Raw genomic sequence first — 27,469 nt, 5'->3', positions numbered from 1 at the left:
CACAAGTTAAAAAGTAATACAGAAATACAGCAGCCCTCCCAGAAACCTGAGTCCCCAGGAGGGGCTCCCAACCACCTTTCCACCTTCTCCCCACCCTTCTACCTTACCCTAGACTTTGCCTTACACTCAAAGTAGTCTGGAGGGTCAGGCAAGGGGGTTAGGAAGCAGATGGATTAGTCACACAGGTGGCAGGTTAGGTTAGAGAGAAGTTCATGCAGCCCCAAGAGACAGAGAGTGACTCCCTTATCTACATTTGTGTTCTTGTTCTTCGACGTCTCAGCAATCCTATGAGTGCGGTAGACATCACCATTGTTTCCTTTTCACAGCCTGTAATCTAATTCTTCTCACCAAAATATCCCATCTAGGCTCAAACTAGCACATAGTATTATCAGCTGACCCTCATAAGTAATGTACACTAAACTAAAATGTTAAGTAATAGAGCAGGAGCAGCCATAGGAAAAGTAGGCTATAATCATTAGAGCAGCCAGAAGGACTTTTTTCTGGGTTTGGACTCAAAGCTGAAAGAACATTAAATTTGTTAATATCTAGTAGGCAAGAGGCCACTCCAGAGAGCTGATTTATTTGGGGCTGCTATAATACCTCAACTTTATCCTAGCCTGCAGAAAATACTGGAGAGTGTGTGATGGATATACTTCATGTAAATTAGAGGCCATGAAAATAAGGCAATGGTACCTATGTGACTAATTTTCTTTATCATGCTGTAGACAATGCACAGCTTCGTTTTCCTTTCTGGACAGCACCAGCTCCCCACCTCTCCGTGTCCTGAAGCAAGCAGGATTCAATCACTGAAATGAGTTCAGCAGAAATTCCCAAGGAAAGGGAAAGCTTAAAAATGAGTTTCAGGTAGCAAGTGCTTATGCTCTGCATGATAACTCTCTTATAACCTTCTGTGTCTGGAAAATACAGCAGGTATTTAAAAGAAAAGTTACTATAGTAGTGGTGAAACAAAACTTCTGGAATGTGAACTGTGTAAGACTTTTTACTTGCTAGTAGGTTCTGCCTCTGTGTCTATTTGCTTGCAGATGTGTTTGTTACATAGGAAATGTAGCCTAAGTAATTTTAATGAAAAGGAGCAGCAGAGTTCCTGAGAATGCTGAAAGCTGAATGTGCAGCAAGAATCAGATTCAACAGTAGCACAGAACCTTCTGAAGGTGTTAGAAGGGACATGATTTCTTCTTCCAGTATGTTGAAATTAAATTGCAGGACAAGAATAACATCTACATTGGATTAATGTTCTTCTTCAACTTAAGGATAAGATGTTGAAACAAAAGGGGACAGGACCTGGTTCTACCCATGCTGCACTACTTTTATTACAGACACTCAGGTTTTGACTCTGCTGAATGAGAGAAAAGATATTTTCACCATGTCCTTTGCTGAAGTCAGTGAACTTGCATCAGAGTAATGAATTGCAAAGGTTCAGGATCCTGCCTTCCATCTTCAGCTCTCTACTGGCAGGAGTCCTGGGCACTGTCTTGTAGAACCCATATTTCCTTCTCCTGTGATGGATGGACCACTTGGTGGATAAAGAACTGGCTTGATGGCCACACCCAAAGAGTGGCTTTCAATGGTCCACGTCCAAGTGGAGGCCAGTGACCAGTGGAGTCCCTCAAGGATCAATACTGGGACCAGTCTTGCTTAACATCTTTGTTAGCAACAAGGTCAGTGGCATTGAATGCACCCTCAGCAAATTTGCCAACAACATCAAGCAGTGTGGTGCAGCTGACATGCTGGGGGGAAGGAATCCATTCAGAGAGACCTGGAGAGGCTGGAGAGGTGGGCACAAGCCAACCAAACCCATGAAGGTCCTCCACCTGGGTTGGGACAATGCCAGGCACCAATACAGGCTGGGCTGTGACTGGAGAGCAGCCCTGAGGAGAGGGACTTGGGAGTGCTGGTGGATGAGAAGCTCAACATGAGCCAGCAGTGTGCACTTGCAGCCCAGAAAGCCAACCAGATCCTGAGCTGCATCAGGAGAAGCGTGGTCAGCAGGTCAAGGGAGGTGATTCTCCCCCTCTACTCCACTCTGGTGAGAACCCACCTGGAGTATTGCATCCAGTTGTGGAGCCTCTATCACAAGAAGGATATGGATGTGCTGCAGCATGTCCAGAGAAGGGCCACAAAGATGATCAGAGAGCTGGAGCACATCTGCTTTGGAGACAGACTGAAAGAGTTGGGGCTGTTCAGTCTGGAAAACAGAAGGCTCTGAGGAGACCTTCTTGTGGCCTTCCAGTATCTGAAGGGGGCCTACAGAAAGGGTGTCAGGTAGCGATAGAACCAGGTGGAATGGATCCAAGCTAGAGGAGGAGAGATTTAGATTACATGTTAGGAAGTTCTTCACCGTGAGGGTGGTGAAACACCAGAACAGGTTCCCCATAGAGGTGGTGGAATCCCCATCCCTGGATGTTTTTAAGGCCAGGATGGATGTGGCTCTGAGCAATCTGATCTAGTGTGAGGTGGAGCTGGAAATAGATGATACTTGGGGTCCCTTCCAGCCCTGACAGTTCTGTGATTCTGTGATCCACAATTTTAAACACACTCTTCTACTGCTTGTTACACAAAGCTGTGCACCCAGAAGTGTTTTGAGCAGGCTTCACTGTCTCTTTGAGGCACTGCCATGTTCCAGCAGTTGCTGCTCACAGCTGGGCAAGGCAGGTACATGTGATAGTGCCTCTTCTCAACCATTCTGCAGAGCCCTGAAGGCAAACTGGGGTGCTGGTTCTTAGTATGAATATAATCATTCATGTAAAAGCAGGAAAAACAAGGCATGGGGCAGCAGTAGAGCTCTCTCTTGACATTCCTACTAATTATCTCCAGTGGTGCATTAAATACTTGTGATCAAAAAATAGAAGAAAATTTGAAAGAGACCTTGCTGCTTTCTGTGATGGTTCATTCCAGGTAACTTATTATGAGGAGCACCTGCTGGCACAAGCATTCCTTGGCATGATCATAGGCAATTAAGCCTGGTACCAGCCTATCTCATTATGAGTTTGTTAGACTATTTATTATTTTCTTCATTAATGTTTGTGGGACTCCCATCTGTGCATAGAGAGGAGAACAGACCCTGGCTTGAGTCTACTACTTGGCAAGACTCCAGTTAAGTTAAACTTAGGAATCTGTCTTCAAACTGATATGCAACAACACATTCGATAATGACCAGTTTCAGCTTCAGAGTGAAGCTGAAGTTGTACAGCTGCATTCCCAGCATCCAAAGAGCAGCTCACATGTGCAAAATATATTAGCTGCAATAATGGGAGCTACTTACATTAAAGCATCCTGAAAGCCTTATAGGAAACCCTTCCTCTTATGTTAGCAAGATGATTTATATATGTATTTGCAATGTGTCTGTAAGTTCTCTTCTCGGGAATCAAAGTGTACTAGAGTTTCACATTCCCAAGCTCCTTTTATTTCAACATGAAAGTGATTAAAGATGTTTATCTGAGCTAGAAAACCTTAAGACGGTACTGCTTTCATTGTAGGAACAATTAAATCGATCCCAGGGGGACGTCAGCCACACAAGAGAAGTATTTGAGAACTCTCCATTAACCCACTTGTCATTTTCTTAACAAGAGCCCCCAATGCATAAACAAATAGCATAAGTGTGACAGGAAATACAACTGAAGGAACAAGGAAATTTGCTGGAGGAACCATTTGCCTGATTTTAATGACTGTGCAGGACTTTATAAAGATGCTTTCCCCCCACACACATGAAAAAGAGCAGATACTCAGTTTCTTTGGTTTAATATGAAACTTGATTTGATGCAAATTAAAGACACTGGGTTTGTATGCAGGAGGGAAAAAAAGCATTTGCAGCTCCATTGTTTGTTGTCCATATTTTGTTTCAAGAACAGATTTTAGCCATAGTAGTCAAAAGGCCAAATCGTAGTCACTGACCAAGTTTTTTGGAGGAAAGCCATAGATGCATTTCACAGAAGGAATCAAAGCTTTCTCTACTTGATTTACTAATGAAAGTTACATTAACAGCAGCAACAACATAAAGTGTGCTTACAACTGCTAAGCCTAGCTTTGCTAATCTGCATGTCCAAGACAAACATCCGTGGTAAAACATCTACCTTATGGCATGCCACTCGGGGCTTCCAGAGCCAGGTTACCTGCTGCTGTTTTCTTCTCTTGTTTCCAGGGTTTATAGAGGTAAACAGAGAAAAGGCCAAGCATAAAGCTGAAATCCACATATTGCACTAAAATGGACAGTAGGAAGAGCCTTGCAATGACGCACTGGCAAAAAAAGAGCTAGCAGAGGATGTATTGCTGAGAGCAAGCAGCAGCCCTGGGACTGCTGCAGCCCAAAGGCTCAATTTGCAGTCACTCCACTGCCTGAGTGTCAAAACCACTTGGACCTCTAGGGTTTACAGAGTGATAAACAACTCTGCTTCGTCATTTCATGCCAAAATCATTGTATTTTTACAATGGAGGCTATCACTAAGATGTAGTTAGAGGAGATGGAGACACTGGTCTCTGGAGTTGGCAGCAATAGTGGTTTGGAAAGCAGTGAGATCAGATGGCTGGGAGTGTGCACAGCAACCTCTACAGCTGCAAAGGGAACAGGGCTAATGGGCTCTCATGAAAGCATCTGGAAATCAGTTGAAAGAATTTGAAACTTAGGTGGACCTAGGCAAAGGAATAACAAATCTCTTCAACGTGTGGACCTTAGCAGGAACCTGAAAAACAAGAAATTGAAGATAAGGAAATGCTTGGACAATGTGAGTTTGCCTGGAAGCTGGTACAAGGGTTGTAATAGAGTGAAAGTTGCTGCCCTAGGCTGAGAGCCAAATTCTGGCTTGCAAAGGCTACCAGAACGAGAGGTGAGACAAGCAGCAGGTAGTTGTACCATCTACAGTGGTAACTACAGGACAGCCCAGCTGATGAAAGGGCTCTAAGGTCTCAGCTTCTTGAAGGTTTATCAGCCTTTGTTGGTCCAAAACAGTCACTGAGGCTGTGGCTCACTTGACGGGATTTTACTACATTTCCAGAGCAGGATGGGTGCCAAATTCCTACTGAGTTCAAAACATATCCACTTCCAGAGAAATTAAATGCTTTAAATGCTTGTCTTACACTGGTGTTCATGTAAAACCCACCAGTGACCTGTTGGGGTAGCGTAACAGAGATTTTACCAGTCCATTCTCCCATGGTATAGCTCCAACATGGTGACTGCTGCTGATATAGAACCACAGAATCAGGCAGGGTTGGAAGGGATCATAAGGATCATCCAGTTCCAACTCCCCTGCCATGGGCAGGGACACCCTACCCTAGATCAGGCTGCCCACAGCCTCATCCAGCCTGGCCTTAAACACCTCCAGGCATGGGGCCTCAACCACCTCCCTGGGCAACCCATTCCAGGCTCTCACCACTCTCATGCTCAACAGCTTCCTCCTCATGCCCAGTCTGAACCTACCCACCTCCAGCTTTGCTCCATTCCCCCTAGTCCTGTCACTCCCTGATAGCCTAAAAAGTCCCTCCCCAGCTTTTTTGTAGGCCCCCTTCAGATACTAGAAGGCCACAAGAAGATCACCTCAGAGCCTCCTCTTCTCCAGACTGAACAGCCCCAACTCTTTCAGTCTGATCTCATAGGAGAGCTGCTGCAGCCCTCTGAGCATCCCAGTGGCCCTTCTCTGGACACTCTCTGGGAAACCAGTCCCATGCTATGATCTCATTTCATAGACACCACTGAATAATGATAATAGAGGGAAGTGCCTCTGATCTCCAGGTCCCAGCCACTATTGACAACTGTTTTGCAGTAAGATCTTGCCAGGTTCAGAAGCGTGGCAGTTTCTGTTTTTGGAAGTAGGAATGTGTTTCCTTCATCAGTTTTCTCCAAAGCTCTTACACCTGTAGTTTGCTTCCTAAGTGATCTCATGGTGGGATTTGTACAACAGCATAGGATTTGTCTCTTATTGCACTGCTGTTAACTATTTTGCATGGCAGAAATTGCATGCTTCTCACCAGAGGGTGAGAAATTCTTCTGCTCCTCAATGTAGCAGCTCACAGATTTGTGGGCAAGCAGTGATCCATGTATTCACTGGACATTAATTTGGGCTTTTTTATAAAGCATTACCAGAAACTGGTCAATAGGCTAAAGTCCAAAAGGACCACAGGCTTTGAACAAGTATAACCCACTTGCATTTCAGGGACTCCTAAGGTATGCCCCAGCATGACGAGCAGCAAATGAAATCAGCTGCCCATTCAACCCGCTCACTACGTCAGTAATAAAGACAAATACATGTGATCAGAATCCCAGCTGGATCAATAGCAATTGGAGAAGCTGGGAGATCTCACCCACCTTGTTACTCTGAGCCAAATTTCCATGGGGATTGCAGTCCAACTTCTCTCAAGCACACAGAGGGGTTTGTGCCCCCAGATCTGCTTCTCGTGTGTGCAGGTGGCAAAATCGCGTTCTTGAAAATGAATTCTTTGGGTTTGTGAGGGTTTGGGTGTTCCCTGCTCCCCCTCCCCCTTTAGAAATCACCCAGACTAGACTCAACTGGCTCTGGAAATATGAATGAAGCTTACATTTACAGCTGGCACAATATACAAGCAGATATTTACAGTATATACAGTTATAGACAGAAATAGACAAGGGAAAAGGTAATACAGAAACACAACAGCCCTCCCAGAAACCTGAGTCCCCAGGAGGGGCTCTCAACCACCCCTGCACCTTCCCCCTGCCCCTCTCAACCTTATCCCAGGCCCAAGGAAGAATGGAGGTTCGGCCAGGGGGGTTAGGAAGCAAAGTAGATTAGTCAGAGAAATGGAGGGTGAGGTTAGAGAGATGCAGCTCAGCCAGCAGCCCCAGCAAGAGTGATGCCAAGTGTCTTATCTATGTTTTGACTTATATTTGTATACATCTTAGCAAGCCTGTGAGTGAAGTAGACATCACCATTGTTTTCCTTTCACAGCCTGTAATCTAGTTCTTCTCACCAAAACATTCTACCCTGCTTCAAACTAGCACAGGGTTACTCAAGCCAGATTTTCACAAGGACTGAGCAGATGCAATCTCATGAAAGCCACCACTGTGGCTGCCATTACAGCTACTTAAAGTGAAACTGCCACTGACCTGTGAGGAAAGGCTCTATCTGTACCACAGTTAGCTTGGCATGCAGATTCAGGCTGGGGCCCAAACTCCCTCATTATCCACACTGCCTGCGGGCTGGCAATTACCCTTTCTCTAGCCACAAGTGGATAAATTGGCTTCCCAGGCAGGAAAATGGGAATCACTAGGAAAAATAAGTTCACCTTTGAGCTCTGCCTTTACAGACAGAATGACCACAATTACCACAATTGCAAATTTGAGTACAACTTCCATCCCCACCCCACCCAAAAAAAATGTGAGCATGAATTCAGGCTCCAAAATTAGGTGTGCCAACAGTTCTGTGTTCCTGGTATCCTGTAGATACAGAAACCCTGCCAAGTAGTTTTTGGATCACTTGAAGGTGAGATGAGAAGCAAAGACAACTGGTCCAAGCCACTGCCATCAGCAGGCAGCAATGAGAGGAAGTACAGAGGAGGTAGTTTCTTTGTTTGAATTCTCACTGCCAAGCTTGTTGGTTTGGGGAAGGGGAAGGGAGAAGGAGGGACTGTGTCTCAAGTATCAGAATGTACATTTTAATGGCAGAATCGTTGCTTTAGCTGGGGGAGAAAATAAAAGGAAAAGGAAAGAATCTTAGGGAAATGTATAGAAGAAGTGAAAATGTGACACAGACCCACAAGGTCCCCAAAACAGAGAAGTTCTTTCAAGGACTTTACATTTGTGATTCACAGGATCACAGAAGGTCAGGGGCTAGAAGGGACCTTGAAAGATCATCCAGTCCAACCCTCGTGCCAGAGCAGGATCACCTACACCAGATCACACAGGAATGCATTCAGGCAGGCCTGGAATATCTCCAGAGAGGCAGACTGCACAAGCCCCTGGGCTGCCTGCTCCAGTGTTCTGTCACCCTCACAGGGAAAAAAGCTTCCTCATCTTTCCATGGAACTTAGAATCACAGAATCAGGCAGGCTTGGAAGGGACCATAAGGATCATCCAGTTTCAACTCCCCTGCCATGGGCAGGGACACCTTACCCTAGATCAGGCTGCCCACAGCCTCATCCAACCTGGCCTTAAACACCTCCAGGGATGGGGCCTCAACCACCTCCCTGGGCAACCCATTCCAGGCTCTCACCACTCCAATGCTGAACAACTTCCTCCTCATGTCCAGTCTGAACCTGCTCATCTCCAGCTTTGCTCCATTTGCCCTAATCCTGTCACTCTCTGAGAGTCTAAAAAGTCCCTCCCCAGCTTTTTTGTAGGCTCTCTCCAGATGCTGGAAGGCCACAAGAAGGTCACCTCAGAGCCTCCTCTTTTGCAGACTGAACAGCCCCAACTCTTTCAGTCTGTGCTCACAGCAGAGCTGCTGCAGCCCTCTGAGCATCCTCCTGGCCCTGCTCTGGACATGCTCCAGCATCTCCACATCCTTCTTGTAATAGGGGCTCCAGAACTGGATGCAGTACTCCAGGTGGGGTCTCAGCAGAGCAGAGTAGAGGGGAAGAATCACCTCCCTCAACCTGCTGGCCACACTTCTCCTGAAGCAGCCCAGGCTCTGCTTGGCTTTCTGGGCTGCAAGTGCACACTGCTGGCTCATGTTGAGTTTCTCATCCAGCAGCACCCCCAGGTCCCTCTCCTCAGGGCTGCTCTCCAGCCACTCACTGCCCAGCCTGGATTTGTGCCTGGCATTGCCTCGACCCCGATGCAGGACTTTGCACTTGGTCTTGTTGAACCTCATGGGATTGGCTCATGCCCACCTCTGCAGCCTGTCCAGGTCCCTCTGGATCACATCTCTGCCATAAATAATGTTACAAAGTACCTAATAATATTAGAGACTATAAACATAGTACTTCTTATTTTACTTTTCTAAAGTATCCACACAGTGTCAATATTGCAGTAAGTTTTCAGGAAATAATTTTACTGATCAGTTCACTGGAGAAGGAGACCAAGAGATATCTGCTGTCATCCCTGGGTCACAATACAAATAGAAATACTTATGTTTTCTCCAGATGTTCACAGGATCACAGGATGTCAGGGGTTGGAAGAGACACAAAGAGATCATCGAGTCCAACCCTGCTGCCAGAGCAGGACCATACAATCTAGCTCAGGTTGCAGAGAAATGCATCCAGACAGGCCTTGAAAGTCTCCAGAGAAGGAGACTCCACAACCTCTCTGGGGAGCCTGTTCCAGTGCTCTGTGACCCTTCCAGTAAAGAAGTTCCCCCTTGTGTTGAGGTGGAACCTTCTGTACTGCAGCTTACACCCATTGCTCCTTGTCCCATCCCACAGAGAGCAGTGAGCAGAGCCTGTGTGTCCTCCCCTTCCTGAAACTCAGTCCTCAGATATTTATAAACATTTATTAACTCCCCTCTCAGCCTTCTCTTCTCCAGACTAGAAAGCCCCAAGTCCCTCAGCCTCTCCTCATAAGGCAGTGCTCCAGTACCCTCATCATCCTCATAGCCCTCCGCTGGACCCTATGTTTTTTGTGCCTGTGCTTCTCTGCATTCCCAGAGCAATGCTCTGTTTTCCACCTGGCTGTTTTGAAGACTGCCATCATTTGTTAATCTAAAAAGCTAGAATAACTTGCCCCTGTCACCATCACTGGCACTGGCATTTTTGGTGTGTCAGTATTGTATGCTGCAGATGATTGCCCTTAAGGGACAGTTGTAGCTTTACTCTATACGAAATGCAAGCTACTCCAAGGACACCTTTGTGCAATGACACTTAACTGAAATCGTTCCCAAGCAATGCTCTAGCTAGAACAAAACCACCTTCAAACACTCTCACTGAAACTTTTCCAGAGCCCAGCTTCTCCCAGGCTTCCTGTTCAACCCTGTACCTGGGAGGGATGAATCACTCAGCCCGTGTTCTGACTGCTGTAGTGTGCAGATCAGTGTTTACATCTCCACTTGCACTGAGACTAATCTATAATTTAACACTGTTGAGCCCAGCCTGACAATGTAAACATAGTATATTGATGACCTGCAAAAAAGAGAAGCTGTCTTCTGTGCCAAGTGCCTGTGGCTCTGTTTATGTTGGAAATGCATTATTAAAGAATGTGTGTGGTCAAGCTATAGTCTGTCTACTTCTGAGGTATCCATTTTACTATGGGTCATTTCTTTGTTTCTCCTCACATAGGCTCCTAATCCAGCCACTGATCAAGTTTCATCCTTTCACTTCAACTCTCCCACTTAAGAGAGCATGAGAAAAGGTGTGGCAGCTTTTAGGGCTGCTACGAACCATGTGTGGTATGTCTTGTACTCAACAACTGAACTAGACTAATGCTGGGAGAAAATATAACTATCCTGGGAGTGTTGATCAACTTAAGCAGCAATTTATTGTCATTCCAGCTTCTCTAAAACAAATTCTGGATCATTTGTTTTTCATTAAAAATGATGTGACAGCTACCTGAGGACATGGTGTCAGGCAGAGTTGGACTTTCAGATAGAAATAGTGATTGGGGTAAATGAGGATGCTGTCTGAGAGCTGGCCACATCACCCACTTCTCTGTGCTTGGTCCTGGCTCACCTGTTTTTGTGAGACAGAAATAGTGACTGGGGTAAATGAGGATGCTGTCTGAGAGCTGGCCATGTCACCCACTTCTCTGTGCTTGGTCCTGGCTCACCTGTTTTTGTGAGGCAGAAATAGTGACTGGGGTAAATGAGGATGCTGTCTGAGAGCTGGCCACATCACCCACTTCTCTGTGCTTGGTCCTGGCTCACCTGTTTTTGTGAGGCAGAAATAGTGACTGGGGTAAATGAGGATGCTGTCTGAGAGCTGGCCACATCACCCACTTCTCTGTGCTTGGTCCTGGCTCACCTGTTTTTGTGAGGCAGAAATAGTGACTGGGGTAAATGAGGATGCTGTCTGAGAGCTGGCCACGTCACCCACTTCTCTGTGCTTGGTCCTGGCTCACCTGTTTTTGTGAGGCAGACATGACAATCAAAGGACTCAGTAGGCAGTGGTGGTTTGCATGACAGTGAGGGATCACTCCCACAGCCTGGGTGGAAGCTGTAATACTCTTTGTCCACTAAATATACAAAAGGGATCTTCTAAACAAGCTCTTTTCTTTTATCATCCTTAGAAGCTATATTTGCAGTTTGATGACTTAGCACAGAGAAGCAAAGGATGTGCTGTGGTACCAGCACTAAAAACTGGGCTCTGAATAGGATGAACAGCAACCTAAAAGCCTTTTGCAGCATTATGTTGTAACGAGGATGGTGAAGTAGAAGAGATATCCATCCTGCCTCGGGAATCTTGTGCAATGAACCATCCTGCAAAACAAGCAGAACACACCCTTTGCTTCCTGAAAATGCAGAAAATATCCCATCTGACCTTTTTCTCCAAGCTGAGGTTTCTACAGTGCCAGTGTGTTAGTGAAAACACGAGGATGTGTTATCCTGCAAGCATTCCTAAGAGAGCCTGCCAGATGCTTCACCATCATCTTGTTGTTCTAAAGAGGGACTCCCTAGCTGACTGAGAGCAAAGAGAAAGGGGAAATAGGGAGCTGGTGTCCTGCTCTGCAGCTGCTGAAGTTGCCTTGTTTCTCGTTAGAAACTGCAGTAACATGTCACTGTGCCTCAGGAGATCAACAACTGCCTACAGTACTGATGGTGTGTGTGATGAACATTCTATAGTTCACTAGTTTGATGTGTATATGTCGTAGCATAATGGGATTTACTTCTTGTTTAAGGAAGCCCAAGGTGTACAAAGAAGTGTGGTTCACAGGGCACGCAGCCACACATAAGCAGAGCCATCTGCTTCATTCACCAAACCACCCAACTGGCCTCCCAGTATCTGAAGGGGGCCTACAGAAAAGCTGGGGAGGGACTTTTTAGGCTATCAGGGAGTGACAGGACTAGGGGGAATGGAGCAAAGATGGAGATGGGTAGGTTCAGACTGGACATGAGGAGGAGGTTGTTGAGCATGAGAGTGGTGAGAGCCTGGAATGGGTTGCCCAGAGAGGTGGTTGAGGCCCCATGCCTGGAAGTGTTTAAGGCCAGGCTGGATGGGGCTGTGGGCAGTCTGCTCTAGGGTAGGGTGTCCCTGCCCATGGCAAGGAGGTTGGAATTAGATGATCCTTGTGGTCCCTTCCAACCCTGCCTGATTCTGTGAACAACTCCAGTGTTTGCATGCACTCCATTTTGATCACTTATACAACAGCCAGACTTCCATTAACAGTTTTGCACCACAGAAACTAATTGTTTTACTACACTTCTTTATTTTTTAACAAGTGTCTACAACTCTACCAACTGACCTGGTGATGAATGTGAGGCTGCAAGGGGAGGACTGACCTCTGTCTGTTTTGCAATGGTGTTTGCAAGCAGTAATGGAAATGCAGGTGATTATTGCAAAAGCAGTTTTGTGTTAACCTGCAGCATATTTAACTCTTCTGCTAGGAAGATAACAAACCAACAGTAAACTAATCTTACCAGCATATAACCAGGCTTCCAGGCATCTAAATGAGCAGCAAGCCATTCGACCACAAGGGTATCTTTCTGTTGAGGCTCTAATATAACTGCACCCTGGTTTTGTTGTTGTTTACTCTGTGTGACATCTACTGACTCAAATGAGCCATTTTCTATTCCTTTGTAGACAGGAGAGTGAATTTAACACAGTATGTTATCACAGAGCTCCTCACAGACAGTGCTGACAAATAGCTATGTGGACAACCCATTCAGGCTGTAGCACTATCCATCAGCAGTGACAGTAGCTGGCAGAGCAATGCTGCTCATATCAATTTGTTATTTTCTAGGAAGTTACCCACCTTCATTATTATTGGGGGAGATAAAACTAAGATGAGAGGCCAAGACCCTCATTTGCTTCTTAATGCACTCCCATTGCTTTGATGTATGACAAAGAACAAAACTGACCAACGCAGCATCTCATTACACGAGGAAAAATGTACTCTAAAATAACATATTTTCTTTACCAGCAGTTCAGTGATAGCAAAAAAGAGCTCTAAGAAAGGTCTGGGACCAGTTATTTAAAATATAGCCTCCCTACTTGGTTGGGCAAAAACCCTGATGCTTGTGAAGTGGCCTAGCCTTTAGGCACAGAAAAGTCTGTGAGATACAGTGTCTTAAATAACAAATAGATGGGTTTAGCACCCCTGGTGAGCCAAAGCACTACACTGAATTTTGCACAGCACTGCAGAGTCCTGCTGTCACAGTGCTTCTTCAGGACATTCTTCCTGTCTCTCTGTGAGACTTGAGCAAGAAATCCTTCCCATCTCTTGCACAGTAGGTGGAAACCATAATTGCTACACCAAAGATGCGGAACATGAGTCACAGAGAGGTTAAGTGACTTTCTGGAGACCCAGGAGACCAAAAGAAGTATCTGGAAAACCCAAGATTAAAAGACTGAATGCAGATTCTGACCTGAGTTAGAGTCTGGATTGAGGGGAGTTGTAAATCAAGGTATACTTTACTTGTAATTAGTATGTCTTATGATTCACATGGTAATATCTAGGCAAAAGAAGTTGCCACTCTGTGACAGGAGCTAGAGCTCAAGCAGATGGGGTATGCAGCCAGGTGGTAAGAAGAGATGGTTGGGGTGTCTGGAGGATGCTCACAGGACTGCAGTCATTTGTGGTGGCTGTGGCAGTAGTGTACAGAGATCTATTGGTGTAGTGTACTTCAAATGGCAGTTATAAGGCACTTAAGAGGCCCCATACGATTAAAACTAAAGTCAAAAGAATACTAAATACATCTTAATTCATTTCAAATTTAGCCCTCAAAACCCATGCTGTGTCCATGATGCACTCCTGTCATCAGACTGCTGGTATTACTCTGTCCTAGTGATGATGAGTGACAGAATAAACAAGCAAATCTGGTAACTGATTCTCTAGAAGTTTCCTAGTGTGTGTGTGGACCCAGCTTTGGCCTTCATGCCCTTAGAAGTGAAAGGTTCTTCTCACTCTTCTGATTCCTGTGTTGTAATGCTTCAAGTCCCTGTGGGTGCAGTTGATCTTGTCAGACTTTAGACTTAGAGACAAATGGGACAACACTCAGAAGCGCAGGCTGTGATTCCTCTCTCCTACTCCAGATTCCATTTGACAAATCCCAGCCCATCTCATTCTATCTGCACTCAAACCCAGACCATCACCTCTCCCTCCACTTGGGAACTAGGCCCAGGATCCAAACTCACTGATGTTACATGTAGTGTTGTGTTGTCACTAATGACCAGAAACACGCAGAGACTTGAGTCTGTCTCTGACCCCAAAGCCACCCTCCTGGGCAGAAAAAGAAGTCTGAAATTCTGGATCGTCTAGGGGAGGGAAGAGCTGCCTATTAAATCACACACATCACTCCCTCATGGCATGGATGTTTCTTGAACCCTTACATTCCTGCTGAGGCTTGCTCTGTACCTGCTTATTTGTAAGAGACGAGAAGCTCAGAGGATAAGGGGAGACAGCGGCAAACATGCACAGGTGCTGTGCTTCTCTCAGCTGTAATTAGGCAGCTCTCCTAATGTGAGGACAGAACCATCCTTCGAGCTGTAAAATATTTGTCTTTCATTATCTGTCACCCTCTGACTTTTAGTTAAAGAGATGCTCCTTCTCCTGGAGCATGCACATAGTTAGGATCAATATCATAATCCTGCCTGACAGCTACTCCAAAGCTCCTTTGCGTTGATTGGGCTTTGGCAGTTGAACAGAGCTGCCACTGCATCTTCTTTTGATACTGACTAAGTGATAGGCTTGACAAGAAGTGAAAAAAGAAAATAAAATGATCTTTAAACCAAAAACCAATTAGCCCTTTTGTTACTCTGGTGAAGTGGAACAGATCCTTCAGCCGCCAGTGGTGGTACAAGCAGAAACCTGCTGCTGGTCCCCTGCCACCCTTCAAGGACAGATGGATGAATGGTAGCGGCTGGCTTAAAGATGTCTTCATCTATTCTGTTAGGAAGGGAAGCAGGGGGTTTGGCACCAGCGTTTAAAGAAAAAAGAAGGTGCTAAATTCACTAAACTTTATTGGTTTGAATGTATAATAATGATAGTTTAATGACAAGAAAGAGGCAGATAATTAGAAGTGAGTAGCTCTGATTGCCCTTGCACACTGCTCCAGATAGCTTCTCAACGCTCCTGAATCCTTGTTTGCTTTGTCTGAAGCTGAAATCCCACAAGGTCTGGATGTTACCAGCTGTCTCACTAACTAACTGCCAGCACTTTCCCTGAATGCAAGCTATCAGCTTCCACAACATCAGCCTCCTCCCTTGAGCTCTTCCTCGCTGTCTCTCCCTGTGTGATTGCTTTTATCTATAGCTTGCAGGAGCTTCTTCTAATCATATTGCTTCTTGCCTCCAAGGGTCAAACACAAGACCATTGCTACCTACACAAATGGGGAAAACTGTCACCTTTGCTAAACTGATAAGCATTTGGCAGGCAGGACACTGTGAAGTAGAAGAGCAAACAGCCAGCAATCTGCAAACGCCATAAATATGTTACAATCTCAGCAGGAAGATGGGCACTATATGTACCAAGAGGCCTTTGTTTAATGAGCTGTCAGAAAGCAGGCATGAAATTATGTTTGAAAACATGTGCAAGCTGCAGAGACAGAGCTAGGGCACCGAAAAACCTCTTTGCCTTTTCTGTGGTTGTTTGCAATGTCTTATCAGTTTGAGAACTGTCATGCGATGAGAGCCATCATTAGCAAGGTAATAGCATTTGAAAGCTACTGATTTTTCTCGCTCAGCTCCTTTTTGTGACCTAAATGAGTGAGAGAAAAACTTAATGCTTCTTTCCACAGATTTTTTTATTTCTTTGTCTTGAAAACAGAGCCAAAACCCCCAAAGTGAGCATACTGATAGAAGATAAATCAAAACCACTGTAAATCATAAAAGAGTAACCGTGGAATTCAAGAATATCCTTGTTAATCCTGCGGAGATTGTGTTTGTATTACCCTCATGCACCTCTCACCACTCACTTATTTCAATCACACACAAAAGAAGCATCACAGTGCAGGTGGCTGCTACGTGTGATGGCTGTAGGAGTGCTGCCAGGGGTCAGGGAGCAGTCTAAAAGTCACTGACAGTCAATAGAGGTAGAACTCTCAGAAAAATATAATCCTTCAAGTGTATCACCAGTGTTAAGGGGCACTTTGGATAGGTGTAATAGGCTGCACAACAAAACAGAGCCTCTATTGCTGCTAAATCATGCAGAAGAACTTGCTAATGATTTAAAACAAATCTTCAAATATCCTTCGGGGTCACAAAGCTCTTTCTTTCTAAGACAAGTTGAATAGGTTTCTCCATGCCCAAGTATCTGTGTTTTCTTTGGTCTTAAGAAAGCCTTTTGCTGATTCTTTGGCTGTTTCAGCATTTGTGGTCCACCCCCAGAGCTGAAAGGAGACTGTGAACACTGATCTGAATCAACATCAATCACAGAGGTATTAATTCTAAAAAAAAAAATGGGTATTTTTTTCCTGTCCTTTCATTTCTTTTTAAGGATGAGGATCAAAATCCAAAGCTTCTGGGCTGGATCAAGTGGAGCCCAGATCTAATCTGTTGCTGTTCTCCTGAAACCAGAGCAAACTAATTTTGGCAGGGGGGAAAAAAAATCAAAACAACAAGAAGAAGGGGATCATTGCAGGGTGTTGTTATTTTTTGTCATATGAACAAATCAGATCACCAGCAGTGTAGCTTCAATGATGCTAAAAAATATGTGTATGAAAAAGAAGAAAAGCAAGACTTGAAATACTGTAATTTTAGGAGTTTGGCAGTGGGAAAAGTGATGCATAAGTAAAGTAAAGAGAGCATGCTGTAGAAGGAATTTCCTCTTTGGACTTCACCTGTTCATTAATTAAAAGTGAAAAATATTCAGATGTTAGTCAACAGGCAAACAGATGTTCCTGCCACGAAATGCCTGTTTCAGTGCATTAACATTTGTAGCTTGGTGAGCTCCTTGCATATGGGCTGCATTTATCTACTTATCCAGGTGTCCCATGATCTGTCCACTCCTCCTTGCTGAATGTGACTTGAAAAACAGTTAATAGTCTCTATAGAGGTATTGGACTCTTAAGGAGAAAATCCAAACACAAAATTTATGGCTTGAATTCTTCCTGGTTGGGATTAGTAAAGTGTGTGTGGTCTCATCCTAGCTCTCATAGTTTATGGGACAGTGAGAAGGGACAGAGTATCATAGCATCATAGAATCAAGCACGTTGAAAGAGATCTCCAAGATAATCCAGTCCAAACTAGCACCCAGCCCTATCCAATCAGCCAGACCATGGCACTAAGTGCTTCATCCAGGCTTTTCTTGAACACCTCCAGGGATGGTGACTCCACCACCTCCCTGGGCAGCCCATTCCAATGCCAATCACTCTTTCTGGCAAGAACTTCCTCCTAACATCCAGCCTAAATCTCCCTTGGCACAACTTGAGACTGTGTCCCCTTGTTCTGTTGCTGGTTGCCTGGCAGAAGAGACTCTTGTGCTTTGGCTAAAACAGGTAGACAAAACCAAGCAAACCCTCGTAGTCTTATCTGGACTTCTTTACTTGGAAAAAAGGACACAGCTGTCTGGAGTCATCCCATCTAGCCCATGGGCCAGTCAAGGTGTTGTCACTAGTAGGAGATCATCCAATTTTCAAGCTGTAGCACTATGAGGGTGATGCACTTCTCCTCCCCACCTCCACCCTGCTGGGGGACCACTTCAAGCATGTGATGCATTCCATCCAGGAAGGACCAGGAGGAAGAAAAAGAGGAAACTATCAGGGAGTTCAGGGATCATACAGCACAGCAAATATTAACAATGGCATTTAGGCAGAAAGCAGAAAGTTGGTCCATAATCTCAGCTGAATGCTATCAAGAAAGGCAATCTGTGACCTTTTCAGTCACTGACTTCTCCCACCAGAGAAGGGAAGGCTCAGAAAAGGGGACTCAGCCTGTGGAAAACCACACATTCCTATGAAGGCACCAAGCAGTACTTTAAGGCTTGAAATCCCTCTTAAGCCTGTTTGCTTAGTTGGTGGAGAGGTAGGTGCCTTTGAAAGCCTCTGAGGAGCAATTCAAAAACCTGAAAAAAGTGCTGAGCAAGGAACCAAGGGCACAGGGACTTCAGTGAATGGAGCATTCCAGCTTTGCTCATTGTGAGGCACTAAGTGCCCCTGCCAGGAGCAGGGCCAGGTTTCCAGTCCTGCTGTTCTCAGCAAGGCAGATCGTGGCTCTGCAGAACAAGCAGGGCTGTAGCAGCCACCAGTGGGGCCGTAGGAACGACCAGTGGGACCTTCAGACAGCAAGGACCATGCATTTCCCTCATCCTGCTTTGACAGAATTGGCCAGGGCTGGAGGCATCTTTCATTTCCCAGCTCTGTTTTTGCTGCAGAAGACACAGCTTCTTTCTGTTTTTCTAGACAGGCTGATCCCAGCATGCTCCAAATCCATAAAGGAAAAATAGGAAATGATTTTCTTAGTCCCTGAGTTGCCCCGTGGGTCTGATGATCCCGCTAGGCTGGGCAGTTGCTCTGCTGGCTGGAGGAGCGCATGTTTACGCACCTGGGAGCATGCAGCTTGAATTATTCTCGTAAGCATTTTCCTGGAGAGTGGCAGTGGAGCAGGACTCAGGGCACAGAACGCACATTGTGTGTGACAGTTAGCAATGGGCCGCTTCACAGATTGTTAAGGGCTATTGAAAGTCACGCTCATGTTTCCCTTCCCTAACGCTTTTCAAGGACAATTTGAGTGCGTTTCCCAGAAAGGTTAATGTAAACAATCTGCTCCCCTCATTTTGATGAGGAGCGTTTCAAAGCAAGCCGTCCCGCTGTTATTTCACTATTGCCTGTGTTATTGATGGCTGAGGATTCCCAAATAGGTTCTGAATTTTTGCAGCTTTGCACATTTCTCTGCAGATTCTTGGGAGAATTGCTCCAAAGTCCACTAGCTTGTTCTCCATCCACAGAAGCACCGAGAAAGACATACTTCTTCAATGGTTCTTCGAATACAGAAGGGTAAGAGTCGTCCCTGAACTATAGCCACAGGAAAAGCTAGGTGTTAATGCTGAACTAGCGTTTGAATGGTCTGCGCAGCCATGGAAGGGCAGAGAAGCAACCTCAGGAAATCACTTTGGTGATTATCTCTGATAGGTGCCCACCTTTGACATATTTGCCTTTTGGAAATGTCTCTTTCTCCACTGAAAATAAAGTTGGAATAAGTCATTGAAGACTGAGCCACCCCTGTTCTGTCCCAGTTTTCTCTCTGGCTCTGCCTCACGTGTTCTGTTAGGACCTATCCTCTGCTCCCTTACCATCTTCCAGGGTTACTCATGTACTCTGCATTTCACAAAAAGGAAAAAAGATAAAATAAAAAAGGAAAGAGAAAAGTGAAAAAAAAAATTTGAAAGGAAAGAAGAAGTAAAAAGAAAAAATAAAATGAAAACAAATTAAAAAGAAAATTAAAAAAGAAAAGAAAAAAGGAAAAAGCAAAAAGGAAAAAAAGAAAAAGAAAAATTAAAAAAGTAAAGAAAATAAAAAAGATAAAAAAGTTAAAAAATTAAAAAGTAAAGAAAATAAAAAAGAGAAAAAAGTTAAAAAATTAAAAAGTAAAGAAAATAAAAAAGAAAAAAGTTAAAAAATTTAAAAGTAAAGAAAATAAAAAAGAGAAAAAAGTTAAAAAGTAAAAAGTAAAGAAAATAAAAAAGAGAAAAAAGTTAAAATATTAAAAAGTAAAGAAAATAAAAAAGATAAAAAAGTTAAAAATTAAAAAGTAAAGAAAATAAAAAAGAGAAAAAAGTTAAAAAATTAAAAAGTAAAGAAAATAAAAAAGAGAAAAAAGTTAAAAATTTAAAAAGTAAAGAAAATAAAAAAGAGAAAAAAGTTAAAAAATTAAAACGTAAAGAAAATTAAAAAGAAAAAAGAAAAATGAAAAAGTAAAGAAAATTAAAAATGAAAAAAGTAAAGAAAATTAAAAAAAGAAAAAGTAAAAAAATATAGAAAATAAAAAATAAAAAATAAAAAGTAAAAAGAAAAAAGGTAAAATGTGAAAAGAAAAAATAAAAAAAAATAAAAGAGAAAGAAGAAAGAAGAAACTAAAAAGAAAAAAATTTAAAAGTAAAGAAAACAAAAAAAGAAAAAAGTTTACAAAGAGAAAAATAAAAATGATAAAAGAAGAAAATAAAAAGAAAATAAAAAAGGAAAAAAAATTAAAATATAAAAAAATAAAAGAAAAATAAAAAAGAGAAGATAAAAATGCAATAAAAAAAGAAAAAAGGAAAGAGAAAAAAAGAAAAGATTAAAAAAAAGAGAAGGGATAAAAAGGAAATAGCTCCTTCAAAGAGTAATTTCTGAATGCTAGTCTTGACTGTTCTCAGGCCAAATTCCAAATCTGCAAGTCAGCTGTAAGGCTAAAACCACAGCTAGGTTTCCATCCCATCAGTATCTCTGCTTGACTCTGCAGGTTAATACTGGTATTCAGTTCATGTGGATGCTTTGAGCAGAAGCTTGAGCTCTCTCTAGCAGTCTCTGGTTTTCACCTTACCTGAAGAGCTGCTCCCCAGTCATTCAACATGTTCATCTGAATGCCCACCTTGCATGCCATATTGATTCTACTGTATTTAATTGCACATGGGCTTTTTGCATGTACAATTTGAGTACAGAGCTCCAATAGATAAAAATGTTCACTCTCTCTAGTCAGATGTAAAGCTTTCCACTGCTTTCTCACCTGTCAAAATCAACTGGAGATGTTGCACTAGGCTGCACAGGCTGTATTTCCACAACATGCTCATATCTGTGTCCCTGCTGCTGGCCAAACCAGAGGACTATCCCAGCTGATGAAACAGCTGATACTGAGGTCAATAGCAAACCTGCCATGGAATTGAGTGGGACTAGGCTCTGGAGTATTTTTTAGTACACATGCACCATAAACCCACTCACCTTTCTGCTGTAGTATCAGCTGAGGCATCCCTCTGTTTCTGTCAGAAAGAGCTGCACACCAGCATGGCTGCTCCTAGAACTGAAAAAGTGGATTTACTCATGGGAAGTGCACAGATTTCAGAGCAGTATGAAATGATCCCTTCACAATACAATATTTTAAGCTTTGGGTAAGTCGCAGAATCACAGAAACATCCAGATTGGAAAAGCCTCTTAGGATTACCAAGTCCAACCTAGAACCCTACTCTACAAGATTTACCTTAAACCATATCCCCAAGCACCACATCCAAACGACCCTTAAACACATCCAGGGTCAGTGCCTCTACCACCTCCCTGGGCAACTCCTTCCGATGCCTGACCACTCTCTCCCGGAAAAACCTTTTCCAAATCATAGAATCATAGAAACATAGAATCACAGAATCAGTCAGGGTTGGAAGGGACCACAAGGTTCCAACCCCCACCCCCCCCACCATGGGAGGTTGGAACTAGATTGGAACTAGATTGGGACTAATGTCCAATCTAAACCTACCCAATGGGACCACAAGGTTCCAATCCCCCCTGCCAAGGGAGGTTGGAACTAGATTGGAACTAGATTGGGACTATTGTCCAGTCTAAACCTACCCAACAGGACCACAAGGTTCCAATCCCCCCTGCCAAGGGAGGTTGGAACTAGATTGGAACTAGATTGGGACTATTGTCCAATCTAAACCTACCCAACAGGACCACAAGGTTCCAATCCCCCCTGTCATGGGAGGTTGGAACTAGATTGGAGCTAATGTCCAATCTAAACCTCCCCAGCCTCAGCTTGATGCCATCCCCCCTTGTTCTGTCTCCAATTACCTGTGAGAAGAGACCAGCAGCAGCCTCTCCACAACGCCCCTTCAGGTAGTTGTAGACAGCAATGAGGTCTCCCCTCAGCCTCCTCTGTTTCACACTGAACAGCCCAGTCCAGCATTTTTTTTCTCTTTTAAACCCAGCATTACTTTAAATGGATTGGTTAATAAGGCATTTATCTGTGACAAAGCCAGAGCCTTTTCCTCTTGGGGCAGACTAGGTCTGGGTATTGTTTTCAAACCCACAAATGCAGTTCCAATTTCCTTGCATTCAGCTGCCCTTTACATTCAAACAGACACATGCAGTACTTCCCTTCGAATTTGCTGGGGCGTCTTTGATCTCACCACGGTGGCCACTGGTTATAAAACCTATTTTGCCAGTTTCTATTAGATATTTGCTGGCTGCAAGGACTTAAATGCAAGCAATCCCTTTACATTAAAAATTACAGTGTGTGCAGGAACATATGTGGAAGGATGTCTGATTGTGTATTTTGTAGTGACCCTTTTTTAGGAAGCCAACAGAAAAAAATAACTCAGACCCAAACCCAACCACTGTGTTAAAGCATCACTTACTACACATCTCCAAGACAAAAAACATGATAAAAATGCAACCCTAAAAATTCCAGGGTGTTGAGTTAGATGGGCAAGTGGGAGCCAAAATCACTCCCTGTGTACAACATAAGTGACAGGACCGTGGCGCAGAAGCCTGTTGTGACAGATCCCACTAGGACACTGCAGTGTGACACAGGGGATGGCATCATGTAGCACCCCATGTGGGTGTGCAGGAGAATATGAAGGGAACAGTGGGTTTTGCAGCAAATCTTCATCAGGTCTAGTGTTGCTTTGGATCTTCCCCTGACAGGTCTGATTCTGCATCATTGCCACAGCAGCACTGTAGGCACAATCTGTAAAGCACAGCTACCAAGCTGGCACTAGCTATGTCCCACATGCCACCAGCCCACCTTGCCATCCAGCCTCCCAGGGACATTTCAGTACAGATTAGATGCTCACAACTGGACGATGAGCCTAGGGTGGGCTTAGTCTCTGCCTCTAGTTTCCAAGTGACTACTGTCACCTGCCCCCAGCCTTCCCACTTCACCTTTCTCATCCCTCCTCTCCACAGCTGCCACCTTAGTGGTGGGAGGAGGAGTGTGTGCAGGAGGCACTGGAGCAGTGCTGCAAGTGCCTGATCCTCTGGAAGCATCCTTCCCAGCTGTCTCCTTGCACACACCCATAGGATCTCTCAGATCTGGAACCTGCTTTTCCTCCATGTGTCCTTGTGTGCAAAAATGCCCACACAGAAATACACTTAACATCCAGAGGCACACAGGAAGTAGGTGTGAGCATGGTATAATGATTCCCTCTTAGCAACTGTGAGCATCTTCCATGGCTTTTGGTTTATGTCAGACCTGAGTTAAAGTTCCCATTAACATTTCTCTGAAAAGCAAGTGCTGGGCCAATCATTCAAGTCAAGAAGTGACTAATAGTTCCTGACACCTTAAAGCTTTGGTGTGTGACTTGAGACACATCGTGAGATTCTAGTTTTCTAAGAAGTGGTGTTGGTGCTCTCTAACAATTAAGCTTCTAGAAGAGGCAAACCCAAAATTGACAGTTATTTTCCAAAATATAACTCTCCTTCAAGTGGAGAAAGGGGGAGGGGGGGGGAAAGATATCACAGTATCACAGTATCACCAAGGTTGGAAAAGACCTCATAGATCATCAAGTCCAACCCTATTATCTTTGTATGTCCACACCTCTCTTGCACTGGGAAGGGGTCCAGCACACTTCAGGTGTGGCCTCACCAGAGCTGAAGGAAAGGCTCACATCCCTTAATGTGCTGGCAACAAACCTTTTTTTTTTCTCCCTTTTAACACACAACTCTCCTCTGACTTCCACCTACCTGCTATAGGTGACATGTACTCAGCACCACTATCACTGGTGACTACTGCTTCTAAAACCATAATAACTATCTGACCTATCACACTATACTGCAAATCTTTCAGCTTTGGATACACTAGACTCTGAAAGTTTAGAAGCCTAGAGAACTTTGACTCACATGTAATATTAAGAGATACCTGCATTTCTTGTGGTGAGATACATCATCTTTTTCTTCTTTTTGCTACTTAGAGTTCCACAGAAAGGCCTACTCTATCCTGGGAAGATTATAGCCCACATACTGGTGAGAAACCCAAATACATCTTAGTAAACACTCCATATGTAAGTAACATTTTCCAGAGTCTTTTGATTTCTGTATAAAAGCCCACTACGAGCCAGCTGACATATCTAAAATATACACCCCCAGCTCTCCAAGGCTCATTCACAAATCATCTGGTTTAAAAGAGCACTCTCCAAGTACGCTTCACAAAGTTTTCCATTTTGCCCTCCCAGGCAGCCTTGCAACATCCCTGGTAATAAATAACGGCGCAAAGGAAATTCTGTGTCAACTAGAAGGGATAGGGGAAAAAAAAAACCCAACAACTGAAGAAAATGTACCACCCCCCCCCAAAAAAAAAAAAAGAAGGAAGTATAATTTATTGCCCACTGGCATCTGCTTTTATCTGTATCCTTTTGAGAACAAATTAACAAGTCCTGCATATCTCCACATGTTCCTTTCTGTGGAGCACGGCGGTTGCGAAGGTACACGTCCGTTCCATCCGTAAGAGCAGACACAAATGTTTGTTGTACACTGGAGAATGTGAGGATTTTGTGCTGGTGATACTTTTATAATATGATAAATCACTGCAAAGAAAATAAAAAGCCAACAAACCACAATCTCAAAGCTATAAGGAGAGGATTTTGGGGTTTTTTTTGTGGTCTACAGAAAACAGCCCAAACGCCAGTGTTTCATGTGTACTCTTCAGGTCGTAAAAACAGCTGCTTTCAAACTGTAGATGATCCCCACATGCTTACTGAAATCACCCTTCAAAGGTCAGTAATGAATTTATTTGTGTTGGGTTTTAATTTTTTTTCTTTAACAGTTGTAAACTTAAATTTGGGAGTTTAATAAAATCAAATTGACCTTTACTCTGAATAAAGCCTCTTTTTTTCTTTCTTGGGTATAGCCAATATCTATGTACATATGTTTATAAAGTTAAGAGTCCAGCTGTAAATTCACTCAAATCTTTGAACTGCATTCTTAACAGATACAGGAAATCTGTATTTAGGGTGCAAAAAAACACCAGTTCTGAAAAAAAAAACCCTTTTATTTCCCCCCTCCCTAAATTAATGGTGAATGTATTTATGACCCTCAAAAATTCATAGTTTGGGGCTTTTTATATAGATAGATCTTTGCTTTAAGTTTAAAATCTACTACTGACAAGAATTCTGTACTAGCAAGAGGGGGAGAACAATAATAATACATTGAATTTTGCATTCAATTCAAATGTCTTAAGTCAAACTCGAGTTATTGCTCAAACGTGGCTATAAGTGACTCTTATGGAAGTAGAAAATAAAGACCTGTAATTAAAAATGTGGGTTATGTGTTGAAATCACAGCTCAGAATAGTTGGAAAAGTCAATGGGATTGTGCTGAATTTCACCAGTCTGGGTTCTGCATCTGAACATAAAGTTTTGGGGGGGGGGGGGAGGGTGAACTTGAGCCAGACACCAGCAACAACTGCAGAGATAGCATATCCCTAATTGCAAAGGGAGCCTTTAATCACCTGAGACCTGTTTAGGATGTTTCTGTTAACAACCATTAATCCTGCTAGGTGCTTAAGCATACTCCTGTAAAACTATTAGCACATGAAATTAATATACAGTTGGTAGTGCCAATACAAATCAAGCAGAAAGCAATGTTAAGAAAATCAGACTGAGGAGAGAGCTTGGAAAAAAAATCATCAAATGGCATTAAAAACCCATACACAGCTCTCCAGTTCTTTCATTTGTCTTCTGGTCTCTGGGGCTTAACAGGATATTTCACTTCTCTGTCTTTGGGTTTTGGGGTTTTTTGTGTGGTTGGTTGGTGTGGGTGTTGTTTTTTTTTTCACGTGAGGTTTAGAAATGAAGGGAGGAGTGTTCATTTATTTGTTTTCCATAACGAAATCTCCCACCTTCAGTCAGATCTTTATGACTGAGGAAGAACAAGAGATAAAAAAATAAGCACAATGCTGACAATAACTGCTTGTAGATACCCTGAGCTGGTTTGCTTGAGTTTTGTGCCAAGGTTGTTGGATATGTGTCCAGTTCTGGGCCCCTCAATTCAAGAGAGATGTTGAGGTGCTGGAATGTGTCCAGAGAAGGGCAACAAAGCTGGTGGAGGGCCTGGAACACAAACCCTATGAGGAGAGGCTGAGGGAGCTGGGGGTGTGCAGCCTGCAGAAGAGGAGGCTCAGGGCAGACCTCATTGCTGTCTACAACTACCTGAAGGGAGGCTGTAGCCAGGTGGGGGTTGGTCTCTTCTGCCAGGCAACCAGCAACAGAACAAGGGGACACAGTCTCAAGTTGTGCTGGGGTAGGTATAGGCTGGATGTTAGGAGGAAGTTCTTCCCAGAGAGAGTGATTGGCATTGGAATGGGCTGCCCAGGGAAGTGGTGGAGTCACTGTCCCTGGAGGTGTTCAAGAAAAGCCTGGATGAGGCACTTAGTGCCATGGTCTGGTTGATTGGACAGGACTGGGTGATTGGTTCGACTGGATGATCTTGGAGGTCTCTTCCAACCTGGTTGATTCTATGATTCTATGATATGAAATGATAGCCAGCAACTTCTTTTTATTACAGAGAAGGAAATCAGGCATCCTCACAAAAGACATCATAAGTGCTAGGTAAGATTTGATCATGTGCTCCTTGGAAACCACAGCAATGTGTTCTCTCATTATTCGATTCACAACCAAGAATTACTTCAGCAACACTAGCACTGATGTTTCAAGCTTTAAAACACATGAGGCTTTAGTAAAGCAGATGAGTTAATGAATACTGTTAGAAAATGAGACTGATACTTTGCTGCCTTAACTTCCTAAAACATGGAGCTTTAAACTGAATCAAATCATAGAATCACAGAATTAAGCAGGTTGGAAGAGACCTTCAAGCTCATCCAGTCCAATCTAGCACCCAGCCCTATCCAGTCAACTAGACCATGGCACTAAGTGCCTCATCCAGGCTTTTCTTCAACACCTCCAGGGATGGTGACTCCACCACCTCCCTGGGCAGCCCATTCCAATGCCAATCACTCCCTCTGTGAAGAACTTCCTCCCAATCAGTTCAGTTCTGCTGAAGTTTTCTACTCTGGTTTGGTATCTCAGAGTGATTTTTTCCCCTGGAAATTTAATCTAAATGGTCCAGAAGCCTACACAAGAAAGAGACTAATTGAAAAGATCACTTGTTTCTATACTGAAAAGTAAAACTTGTCAGCTGCTGAGCTGAGAAGTTTCATCAGGATGACTCACTGAATCACATAGCTGAGACCTGCCTCCATCTCAGACATTTTCTTCTGCTCTGGCCACATCTGCCCAATTTATCAAGCCACTGGAAAAAAATCTCACTCAGTGCATGTTTGGTGCAGACTTGTTAGGCTTGGCAGCCACAGCCCATCTGTGTCCAGCCCATGCCAGGCACTCACCAGGCTGCCAGCCAGAAGGCTGCATGCCTGCCATCCACCTCAGCTTTCCCATTGCTGGCTCTCCACAGCTGCCTCCCGGCATGATGCAGCTGTCACAGGCTTCCCACCCAGCTCCTAAATATGGGGGGACTTGATACTGCCTTTTTTCTAGCTGCATGTCCTTC

This window comes from Pogoniulus pusillus, chromosome 28, assembly GCF_015220805.1.
Source record: "Pogoniulus pusillus isolate bPogPus1 chromosome 28, bPogPus1.pri, whole genome shotgun sequence".
Classification (NCBI taxonomy): domain Eukaryota; kingdom Metazoa; phylum Chordata; class Aves; order Piciformes; family Lybiidae; genus Pogoniulus; species Pogoniulus pusillus.
The sequence above is the reverse complement of the archived record's forward strand: the minus strand, read 5'-3'. Positions refer to the sequence as shown.